The sequence below is a fragment of the Ctenocephalides felis genome, unplaced genomic scaffold (assembly GCF_003426905.1).
Source record: "Ctenocephalides felis isolate EL2017-DRISC unplaced genomic scaffold, ASM342690v1 CF-g0.4_SCAFFOLD_01492, whole genome shotgun sequence".
Lineage (NCBI taxonomy): Eukaryota > Metazoa > Arthropoda > Insecta > Siphonaptera > Pulicidae > Ctenocephalides > Ctenocephalides felis.
The window spans coordinates 12,012,883-12,023,151 of record NW_020537646.1 but is presented as its reverse complement, the minus strand read 5'-3'; positions in this window follow the sequence as shown (position 1 = coordinate 12,023,151).

Below are 10,269 nucleotides of genomic sequence, written 5' to 3'. Positions count from 1 at the left end.
ATTCACAGAAAAAAACTGTACAAAACGTTTTCATTTATTTAGTTATAACCATGCTTTATGGTGTATTAATAATTCGCATCTGCCTTATAAATTCAAAGATTTCTTCTTAAATACTATTGCCGATTGGAGACTAAGATAACCGAGCAAATATAAAATACCCATACACATGTTTACATTAAAAGCTATCTGTTTGTAAGCTACACCGTTCATTGAATTCCCGATAATCTGCTATTTTTTAGTAAAAGAAGTTTAAAATTTGATTAAAATTTTCAAGTGGGGGTTTTGAAGTTCCAAGAAACAAAGAAATTTGAAGGACCATTTCTTACATGTGACGTCTATGTCTATTATAACGTGACATTGATTCTTTACTACGTCACATGTGATGTCACCGTGATGTCGATTAGTTCATTCATCAGTCTATCTTCTAAGAACGCATCATTATGCGTTTATTTATAACTATCAGTTCATTCATACTGGTGACATTTATTTAATTCACTTTTTTTATAAACACGTGGTTTGAGGTTGATGAATAAATTCATTGAGTCAGGAATTTCCTGTGCAGAATCATTAGAACGATTTATGTATTCGATGCAAGTGGCGAAATTTGATAAACTTGGAATTTGAAAATGTGTTTTGAGATAGGTACATAAGAAATTATTTTTAATTGGATCTGATTTTATGTATATTCAAATATGAATTTATAAATTTATGTATATTAACATTGCATATAAAAGTGCTATATAAATATTTAAATTAACTGTAAAATGTGAAATTAAGGTCCCATTAAGGAATTTTCAAAAATATCAAATAAAAAGTGTATAATATTGAATTAATTTTTTTCCAACGTCAGTTTTGACCACGATTTAGTTACAGATTAATTATCACAATAATTCTAATAAATCAATTTTTGTTTAAAGAAATGCATTTGTAAAAGCTCAGCAAAAGCTTCAATTTATTTGATTCAATTTAAACGAATATGTTTAAAAAAAAATGAAACATCATGGAAGTTTTGCATTCTATTGAAGCAATTGTATTTTGGTTTACTTTTAGATCAAACTCTATAAACGTAATTAGGTCTGGTAGACAATCTAATAGAATTGAAGTAATTATTATCAAAGATCACATTTTTTTAATTTTATTTTTGAAATTTTGCCCATTAATTTTCATATGTGGTTAGTATCAAGAAGTATGGACTATTGTTTCCATTGTCTGCAATATTACAATTATTGTTACTGACAAAATTTGTGTTGTTAATTTGCAAAAGCTCACGAAAAGCTTCAATATGATCACTTTTATAGAAATTGAAATGTATAAACAAAAAGACGATACATCATTGAATCGTTTAAAAAATGAGTTTGATATGACATTATTTATTCTGATTAAAAACGCCAAGCTTGATAACCATAATTAGGGTTAGGATACTATTTTGGAATTCAGAAATTGTATTTTAAAAATTTGAAAATTTTACAATTAATAATTATATTATATTTTTGAAAAATTGTCTTCACAGAAATTATTCTACAAAAAAATAAAGCTTAACTATTTTTTTAGGATCAAGAACATCAAGCATCAAGAAATACAGATTATTACAGTAATAGTTTCAGAAAGAAAATATTTGGCATTTAAATAAATGTAATTTAGATTAATAAATTGAAAAATTATAATAATTTAATTATAATATGAAAAATATTGCATTTTTCTGCAAATTTATATTGATTGTTAATGATTTAGAAATATATTTTTGTTTGTATAAAAGCTTGGCTGAAGTTTCGAATCGTTTTAAAAAAAAAATGGCATTTAAATAACTAGAAAGATAAATAAATTAAAAAATTAAAGAATAAATACTTCAAATTAATTAATTGAAAAATTATATAAAATATTGCATTTTTTTGCAATTTAATACTAATTGTTGATAATTTAAAGATACATTTTTGTTTGTGTAAAAGCTCGGCTAAAGCTCCATATATATTTATTATTATTTAGTATGTAATATATAGACATGGTATCGTTTAAATCAATATTTTTTTAACATAATTGAATTCGATTTTGATGACCTTAACTGAAGTTTTTTCATTAATTTTATACATTTGATATCCAAATTAGGTCTAGGAGACGTTCAATGGAATTCAAGGAATTGATTACCAATTATCAAAATTTCTAATTATATTTTTGGAATTTTGCTTTGATAAAACGTGCGTATGTATAGCAAAACGTGTATAAATAATAATTAAATTCATTTATATATTTGAGATATTTATACATAATCATAATTACCCAAGTTCGAGGAATAAGGTCATCTTGTATGAATGATAACACAGCTATATACAAACTTGACCTCGTTTGATTGTGTAAACTCAATAAGCAAATTTTGAACTTCTACGAATTTCCAAGGAAACATGAAAAGTTCAAGAACCATTAATTATTAGTGTTATCAATTCGAATACGGAAACTGGATTTTTGGCAATTTAAAACAGTCTAAAAATTATATAATCAAGTATTTGATTTGTGAATTCTCTATTTAAAGCATACAGGCTTCTTTCACATTTTAGGCTTCTTAAGGCTGCAATATTAATTTTTTTTATATATATTTTATATTCTATATATATATATATATATATATATATATATATATATTGTTATATAAAATATCACTATTGAATTTCTGAATATTTTTGCACTTTTTCGCCTTTTCCATTCGCACATTTCAAATACGAGTGCTATCTCAAAGTTACACCTTTAATTTCCTGATGCTTTTGGTTGAAATTGTATAAATTCCCTATAACATTCCTAATATATATATATATATATATATATATATATATATATATATTAGGGTGGTCCTTAATATGGACATTTTCGTATTTCCTTGCTCCCAAGGGCACAAATGGTTCCAAATTGATAAAAAACTATTCTCTGAAAGTTTTAGCTCTTAATATTGTCTTTAAGGTAGTGCGCAATTTAATAAAAGTTTTGTATGAAAATATCATGAAATTTTTTTCTAAAATTTAAAAATTGCTTTTCAGCCAAAAAGTTCCAGCAATTTGCCTTAAGGCATGATGCCATATACAACTAGTTAATTTTATTTTTTCTGAATGAATTTACATATAACATTCAAACATATAAGATGAACAATTCAAGTATTTATCAATTCACAATTTTGTAAAATAATCCAAGAATTTCAGCGACACATAATTACTCTAAATACATTATTAAATTTATTAGTCTATTATTAACTTCACAAAGTATAAGTTATAGTAATCGTAAAAAATTAGAAAATAGAAATTTTTGCTTATCTTTCCTTTTTAACTTCCCGTAGGGCAAGTTATAGTAATCGCAAAAAAATCGAAAATGAAAATTTTTATATATCTTTACGTTTCAGAGGTTTCTGAACATTTTGGCATACCTTAGAAAAAATGGATGTATGTGTGTGTGTGTGTGTGTGTGTGTGTATGTGTGTGTGTATGTGTGTGTGTATGTATGTATGTGTGTGTATGTATGTGCGGATACAAATTTTCGTCGACGATTTCGGGAACACGGAACAACCGATTTGAATAATTCAAAAAACATTCGATCCGTATTGATAAGGAGACGTGCTGATTAGTTTTTGGCAAAGGCAGGTCAAGCCGTTCCGAAGATACGGGGCAAAAAGTTCCGAAAACGGTAACTCAGTTTTTAAGAGAACGGAGCGTCCGATTTTAATAATTCAAAAAACATTTCACTTGTATTGACAAGATGAAGAATCTATAAAATTTTCATAACGGTAGGTCTAGCGGTTTCGGAGATATAGAGGAAAAAGTAAAAAAATGAGCCATTTGGCGGTCAAAAATGATCATTAGACATATGCACATCAAATTATCAGACATTTTATAGAGATTTTAACAATAAGTATACATTTTGTTAACATTCCTATCGGTTCCGTACCAATGCTTATGCGTTAGACAGCGACGCGGCGCTTACGCGCTTTATATTTTGTCCCTATGTAGTTAAAGCAGTACGATTGCTTTGAAAAAAAAGTTCAGATCTTCCACAATATGTCAAAATAAAGAAAAAAAAAATTTTTTTCAAAAAAAAAAAAAAATTAAAAAAAAAAAATTTTTTTAAAAAATTTTTTTTTTTCAAAAAAAAAAACTAATTTTTTGTCCAATTTATAGTTTCTCAAAAATCTTATTTTTTCAAAGTAATTTTTTTTCAAAAATGTTGATCGTTTTAAAAAAAAATAATAATTATTGGTACGGGAAGTTCCAGCAATTTGCCTTAAGGCACGATGCCCTAATTGCCTTAAGACAGAATTCCACTTACAGCTAGTTTTCTGAACATTTTGTCATGCCTTAGAAAAAATGGTTATGTGTGTGTGGGTGTGTGTATATGTAGTATGTTCGTGTGTATGTTTGGATACAATTTTATGTCCATTATTTTGAGAGCACGATTTGATGAATTCAAGAAATCATTTAATATTTAGTAAAATGTGCAGGAAAATGCAATTGATTTTTGGAGAAAACGGAGCGTCTGATTTGAATTTTTCGAAAAAAATTTGTTTTGACGAAATGAACAAATTATAAATTTAGGGATCCAACAAAAAAATGTCATTTGTCTGCCAAATATGATCATTAAAAATATTTACATTTAATTATCAGATACTTTATAGAGCTTTCTAATTTTTTTTTTTTGAGCTCTAAAACAACTATACTGATTAGATTCCTAATTTTAGTTCCTTTTTGGACAACTTGTATCAAACAGTAGTGAAATCAACTTATACTTTATATAAATATAAAAAATGATATGATTTGAAGTAAAAATAGCCTTATGGAGCATTGCAGCAAAAATGTTTGAAAAATTACATAATTTTCAAAAAAAAAAATAATAAGTTTCAGAAATTTGCTCTAAGGTACAATGCCATGCATCACTCGTTAAGTTATTATTAATTATTTTACAAAATAAACGAGTCTTTTTGTATATATAAAAAATAGTTTTCCCATGTAATCAAACTACCATTTTTTTAATGTTTTTATCTATTATGAAGTGTTGGAGGCAAGTGTTTCCTCCTAACATTATAATGCAAAGGCAATTCAATGGGATGTAGTTATTGCGATTACGAGATTATACAACATACCCGCGTAATCTACTTAAGTTCATAATTAAACTCGGCAAGGGGATGGTCTTAACTTATTATCCGAAATAATCTCATTGTAATGAGTGTTTGAGAATATAGAAAATTTCTGTACTGTATATGACTATCATAAACCTTTGAATTGAGTGAACAATGGGAGCCCACACACAACTTAAATTCCGGAGAAACTTTGACATCCGCAGTAAAATAAGGTAAAGGTTTTATGATGAAAAATTATTCTCTCACATTGTTGTAATTTGGGATTCTCCATGGGCTAATGGTTAGAGCTTTGGCCTTTCTACCAGAAGTTTTCAGCTCCGGTACCCTTGGTCTGCCCGATGTCCATCAGTAGTGACATCGGTTTTAACTTACAAATATAGTTCATAGTTACAAATAATTTTCCAATTGATAATAGTTTTTTTAGGCATATCTGCCTCAAATTAAAAATAATCAGTATCTGTTAGAGATATTCTAATAAAAATTGCCTTTAAAAATGCAGCGTAGGGAAGTAGAATCATTACAGCAGCTCATAGAGCTTAAAATTCTTATTTCTCTTTAAATATAAAAACTTTATGTTTTTCAAATATATTTTAATGAATATGAAAGTATAAATTATGAATTATAAATTTCTTTGTGTTATTCCTGGTGTATTTTAAGTATATGCATTATTATTCAATTTCCCGTAAGATAAGCTATAGGAAAGCAAAAAAATAAAAATTGAAAATTTCTGCATATCTTTATGCTTCAGGATCTTCTAAACATTTTGGCATACCTAAGAATGTATGTGTGTGTGTACACTATGAGTGTATTGCATGTTTGGATATAATTTTTTGTCCATGATTTTGAGAGCATGGATCATTCGATTTGAATAATTGAAAAACAATATATGTGTGTGAGTGTGAGTGTATGTGCATGTTTGGATACAATTTTTATCTATGATTTTGTGAGCACAGATCATCCGATTTGAATAATTCAAAAACAATATGTGTGTGTGTGAGTGTGATTGTATGTGCATGTTTGGATACATTTTCTTGTCCAGGATTTCGTGAGCACAAATCATCCGATTTGAATAATTCAAAAACAATTCGATGGGTGAATATCGTACCTATTTGTTTCTGTTTTACGAATTCTGAATGATATACAAACTTATTACAAATATCTAAATTATTCGAAGATTGTTAGAAACTTCATTGAGTTAATAAGAAGTCCAAGTTAGAATATTTTATATGACTAAAAACCTCATTGAATATTAATAATTACTTTTATTAATAATAATCTTAAATATTTTTTGGTCCAAAATATTTTTTTAAAGAAACACATATATTTTAAATTTAGATTATTAATTATGCGGCGCCATAGAAAGTCTGACCTTGCGCTATAAATCTTTGATCCCATTATTTATTATTACAGATATATTTCTAATACGTGTGAAAAATTATATATGTGTATTTTTTATATTGATTTATATAAAATTATATTTACACAAATTTGTGTCGTAGTAATAGTAGCAGTAGAGAATATGCACTGTTGAATTATTCTTTAAAAGTCATTATTACAGTTTTAATTTTTAATCATATGTAATCTTAAATTGTTTTAAACGTAAATGCTTCGTTTTCACAAGTAGTTCGGATATTTTTTTTATTTTTATATATACCCAAATTATAATCATCATATTGTATAATTCAAAAGTGACTTTTGGTGTTGAAATTTTTAAACAAATTGAAAATTTAATTTGGCAGATGTTGAGACTAAATACATCGCTTGTTACTATTATTAATTCAATTTATAAGTTAATTATGTCTACAAATTAAATCAGCTTCATTTACAAGTGATCACATACGTAAAATGTACTTTAATGATTGATCATCTCTTGATATAACATTATTTATTTACCATTAATATACACTTGAGTACATGTAAAACTTACTAATTGAACGCAAATGAAAATGTAAACAATTTTTTGTTTACTATCTACTTGCAGATTACATTATTTGTTGTTGCTTATGTAATTAAATAAATAGTAGTTTTGTCATTTGATAACTTTGAATTCCAGACGAGAATAACTTTTGCGCTTTAATAATAAATAATGATCAATTGAAACTGTGATAGTTTTAACCTCATACCTCAGTTTTGAAGCAATTAAAATGAATATCAAATCTAATTTGTATTGAATATATCTTTTGATGAAAAATGCTATAGAATGCTATAAAATGAGCACTTAGATAGTAAAGACATCATATATCAAATAATCCATAATTAATATGTAACTATTTTTTTCTTTGAATTTATTATTTTAAGAAATAGCTTTTTATAGATCTCAGTATTGGTTGGAATATTTCACATTGTGCTCAATAACAATAACAATAATTTTTTTTTTTTATTTTACATAAAATTTGTCTTGTTTTAGTTTTCTTCTTTTTCATTACTTTAAGGGCTAAATTTATAGATCGAATCAAATTAATTAACATTTTATTTGATAATATTTCACAAAAATAGCGAATGTTATATATTTAATATTTTTTCTTCAACTTTAAAATTCATTTAAAGTCGGCATTAGTTCATTATTATACTTCTTGTCCATATATGCATGAGAGCTTCAATTGCAGTATGCCAATAAGGCGTGATAATGTGTTGAAAGAACTTTATTCTGATGGCAATAAGAAATTATTTCTGAATGTACATAAATTGAAAATATGTGCAACAATTTAACATTTGATGTTATAATTAATTTTTGTTAAATTTTGCTTTCAAAGACCAATACGCAAAGGCAATGTCTTTATTACAAATCAGATTTACATTCTAGCATATTAATGTGGATCTTCCTTAAAACTGACACGATGTTGAAAACATTCATAATAGAATATACACTTAAAATGCATTTGAATGCACCAAAATCTAAAGTTACAATTATGAATGTAAAATAGGATTAACTTTCTATACAAGTTAATTTCTAGTTTTTTTTTTTTTGTAACGCTAATAAAATAATCTCACACGGAGAACTTCAGGTTTATTTTTCTAGGATTTTGATGAATCTTTGCATGGCAATAGAGTTGATAGTCAAACCAAGTATCTTATAATATTATAGGCCAATGAAAAGCGGTTTATTTATAAAATTTTGAAAAATCAGCAGCATCAAAATCCCAGAAGTAAACTTGGGGTTCTCCTTGTTCAATTTTTAAACCAACTATATTGTGACGAGTAAAAAAGGGTTGAAGCCTATATTCTACTCGATAGTCTAAAAAATATGATTTTAGTATTTTGACAGTTTTTACTACCAATTCTTATGAAGGCTCGAGTATAACAACGCCATCTAAATCTGTTATTTCGTACCAGTCTTTCATCTTCGATTATTCTATCCATGTATTATAATAATTTTTATAATTTACAACATACATTTGTAATATAATATGTACCATTTAAATGTAGATTATACTGTACTTTAATACAAATTCCAATGTCAGTCACAGCAAAATTGACTAAAATATGTTCTTCCATAATCCGCTCGGAAACGGAACAAACGAACTAATCTGTCCTATGACAGTTCCACTGATTGCAATCATCTGCCGGTATAAATTCTTGATGCACATGGTTTACATATGTAGTTTTGTTATTATTAATTTACTTTTTGTCGACGTCAGCTTTTGATTTTAATCCTTGTATCATGTTTTGAAATTCTACACGATTGTAATTTACCTCTTCGATGCTAAGCTTTGTAGTAAATACCTTTGAAACAAGGTTTTATTAGACGTCGGTTTGGTTTAATGGTGAAATTGTAAAATGTTAATGTAAAACCATACCTACGCGATTATAAAAGAACATATCTAAAAGATATATTTTCATTTCGAAAAATTATATCAAATAATAAAATATTGTTATAAGGAACTATGCCTTCTTCCAAAAAAAACCTTTCAGGAAAAGATTAAAGAAAAAACAACCAATTGATTTTCTAAGTATTAAAGCTTTCATTGGAGAGTTTCCTAGACAAGCCATATTCACCAACACAAATATTTTGAGTTCAAGTTGATCCCAATAGCTTATAGAATACTTACATTCTGATTGCTATTTGTTTGTTAATTTTATTATCTTTATAAATTTTGAATTTCTTTGAATAGTTATTGTGTTTGAAGAATTACTATAAAGAATAATGTTCTAACTGTCTCATTGACTGAACTTTTGTAAGTTTCATAATTTTTTTGATTTTGTCCATTTTCGTTGTCAAGTTACTCTTTTAATATTTCATGTTGATTACAATTTTTATCTATTCAGAAGAGTTAAAATTAATTATATCGTCATAGTTCGAGCAGAGTTCAGTTTTATTAGAGAATCGTTTCATCTCATTTAATATGCAGAAATCAATCATGAACGTTCATTAAATATTACTTTTTTGCACAGCGATATTAATTTCCAGTTCATCATATATTTTGATGAAACATTTTTTACTGATTGCTATATCTACTAAAAAAAGTGTGAATCGTCTTATTGATCCAAAGGTTTTTTATACATTTTTCTTAAATTTTTTAATGTAATAGAAGTTCTAGTATATATATTTAAGTTTTAATAGTACTAATAAAATTATTAATAAAAAAATTATATAATAATAGTACTAATATCATAATAAGTAAATGGTGATATCAGTACTATATTAATCATACTTCTATTAATTTATAACTTTGTTATTGAAAATCTTATAGCTACTGTATTTTCAACTTTCCATTGGGTAATTTATAGTATTGAGTCAAAAATCGAAAATATTTTTTTTACATATCTTCACGTTTTAGAGGTTTCTGATCGTCTTGGCATACTACAAAAAAATGTTTGTGTGTGAGTGTGGATACAATTTTTTGTCGACGTTTTCAAAAGTAACGATCGACTGATTTGAATAATTGAAAAAGCAATCGATTCCTACTGATGAGGATTAGTGCTGATTAGTTTTTGGCAAAGGCAGGTCCAGCAGTTTCGAAAATTCGAAATTGAATATGCAATAAATGCCAGTTTTAATTTTTTTCTATTTTTAAGCTCTTATATTCTGTTCTAATAAGAATGATGAAAATTACAGTATTCATTATAATTTATATAAAAAATTTTAATATTCTTCATAATCGAATATGTCATTACGATACGGGAAGTTCCAGCAATTTGCCTAAAAACACAATTCCATGCAC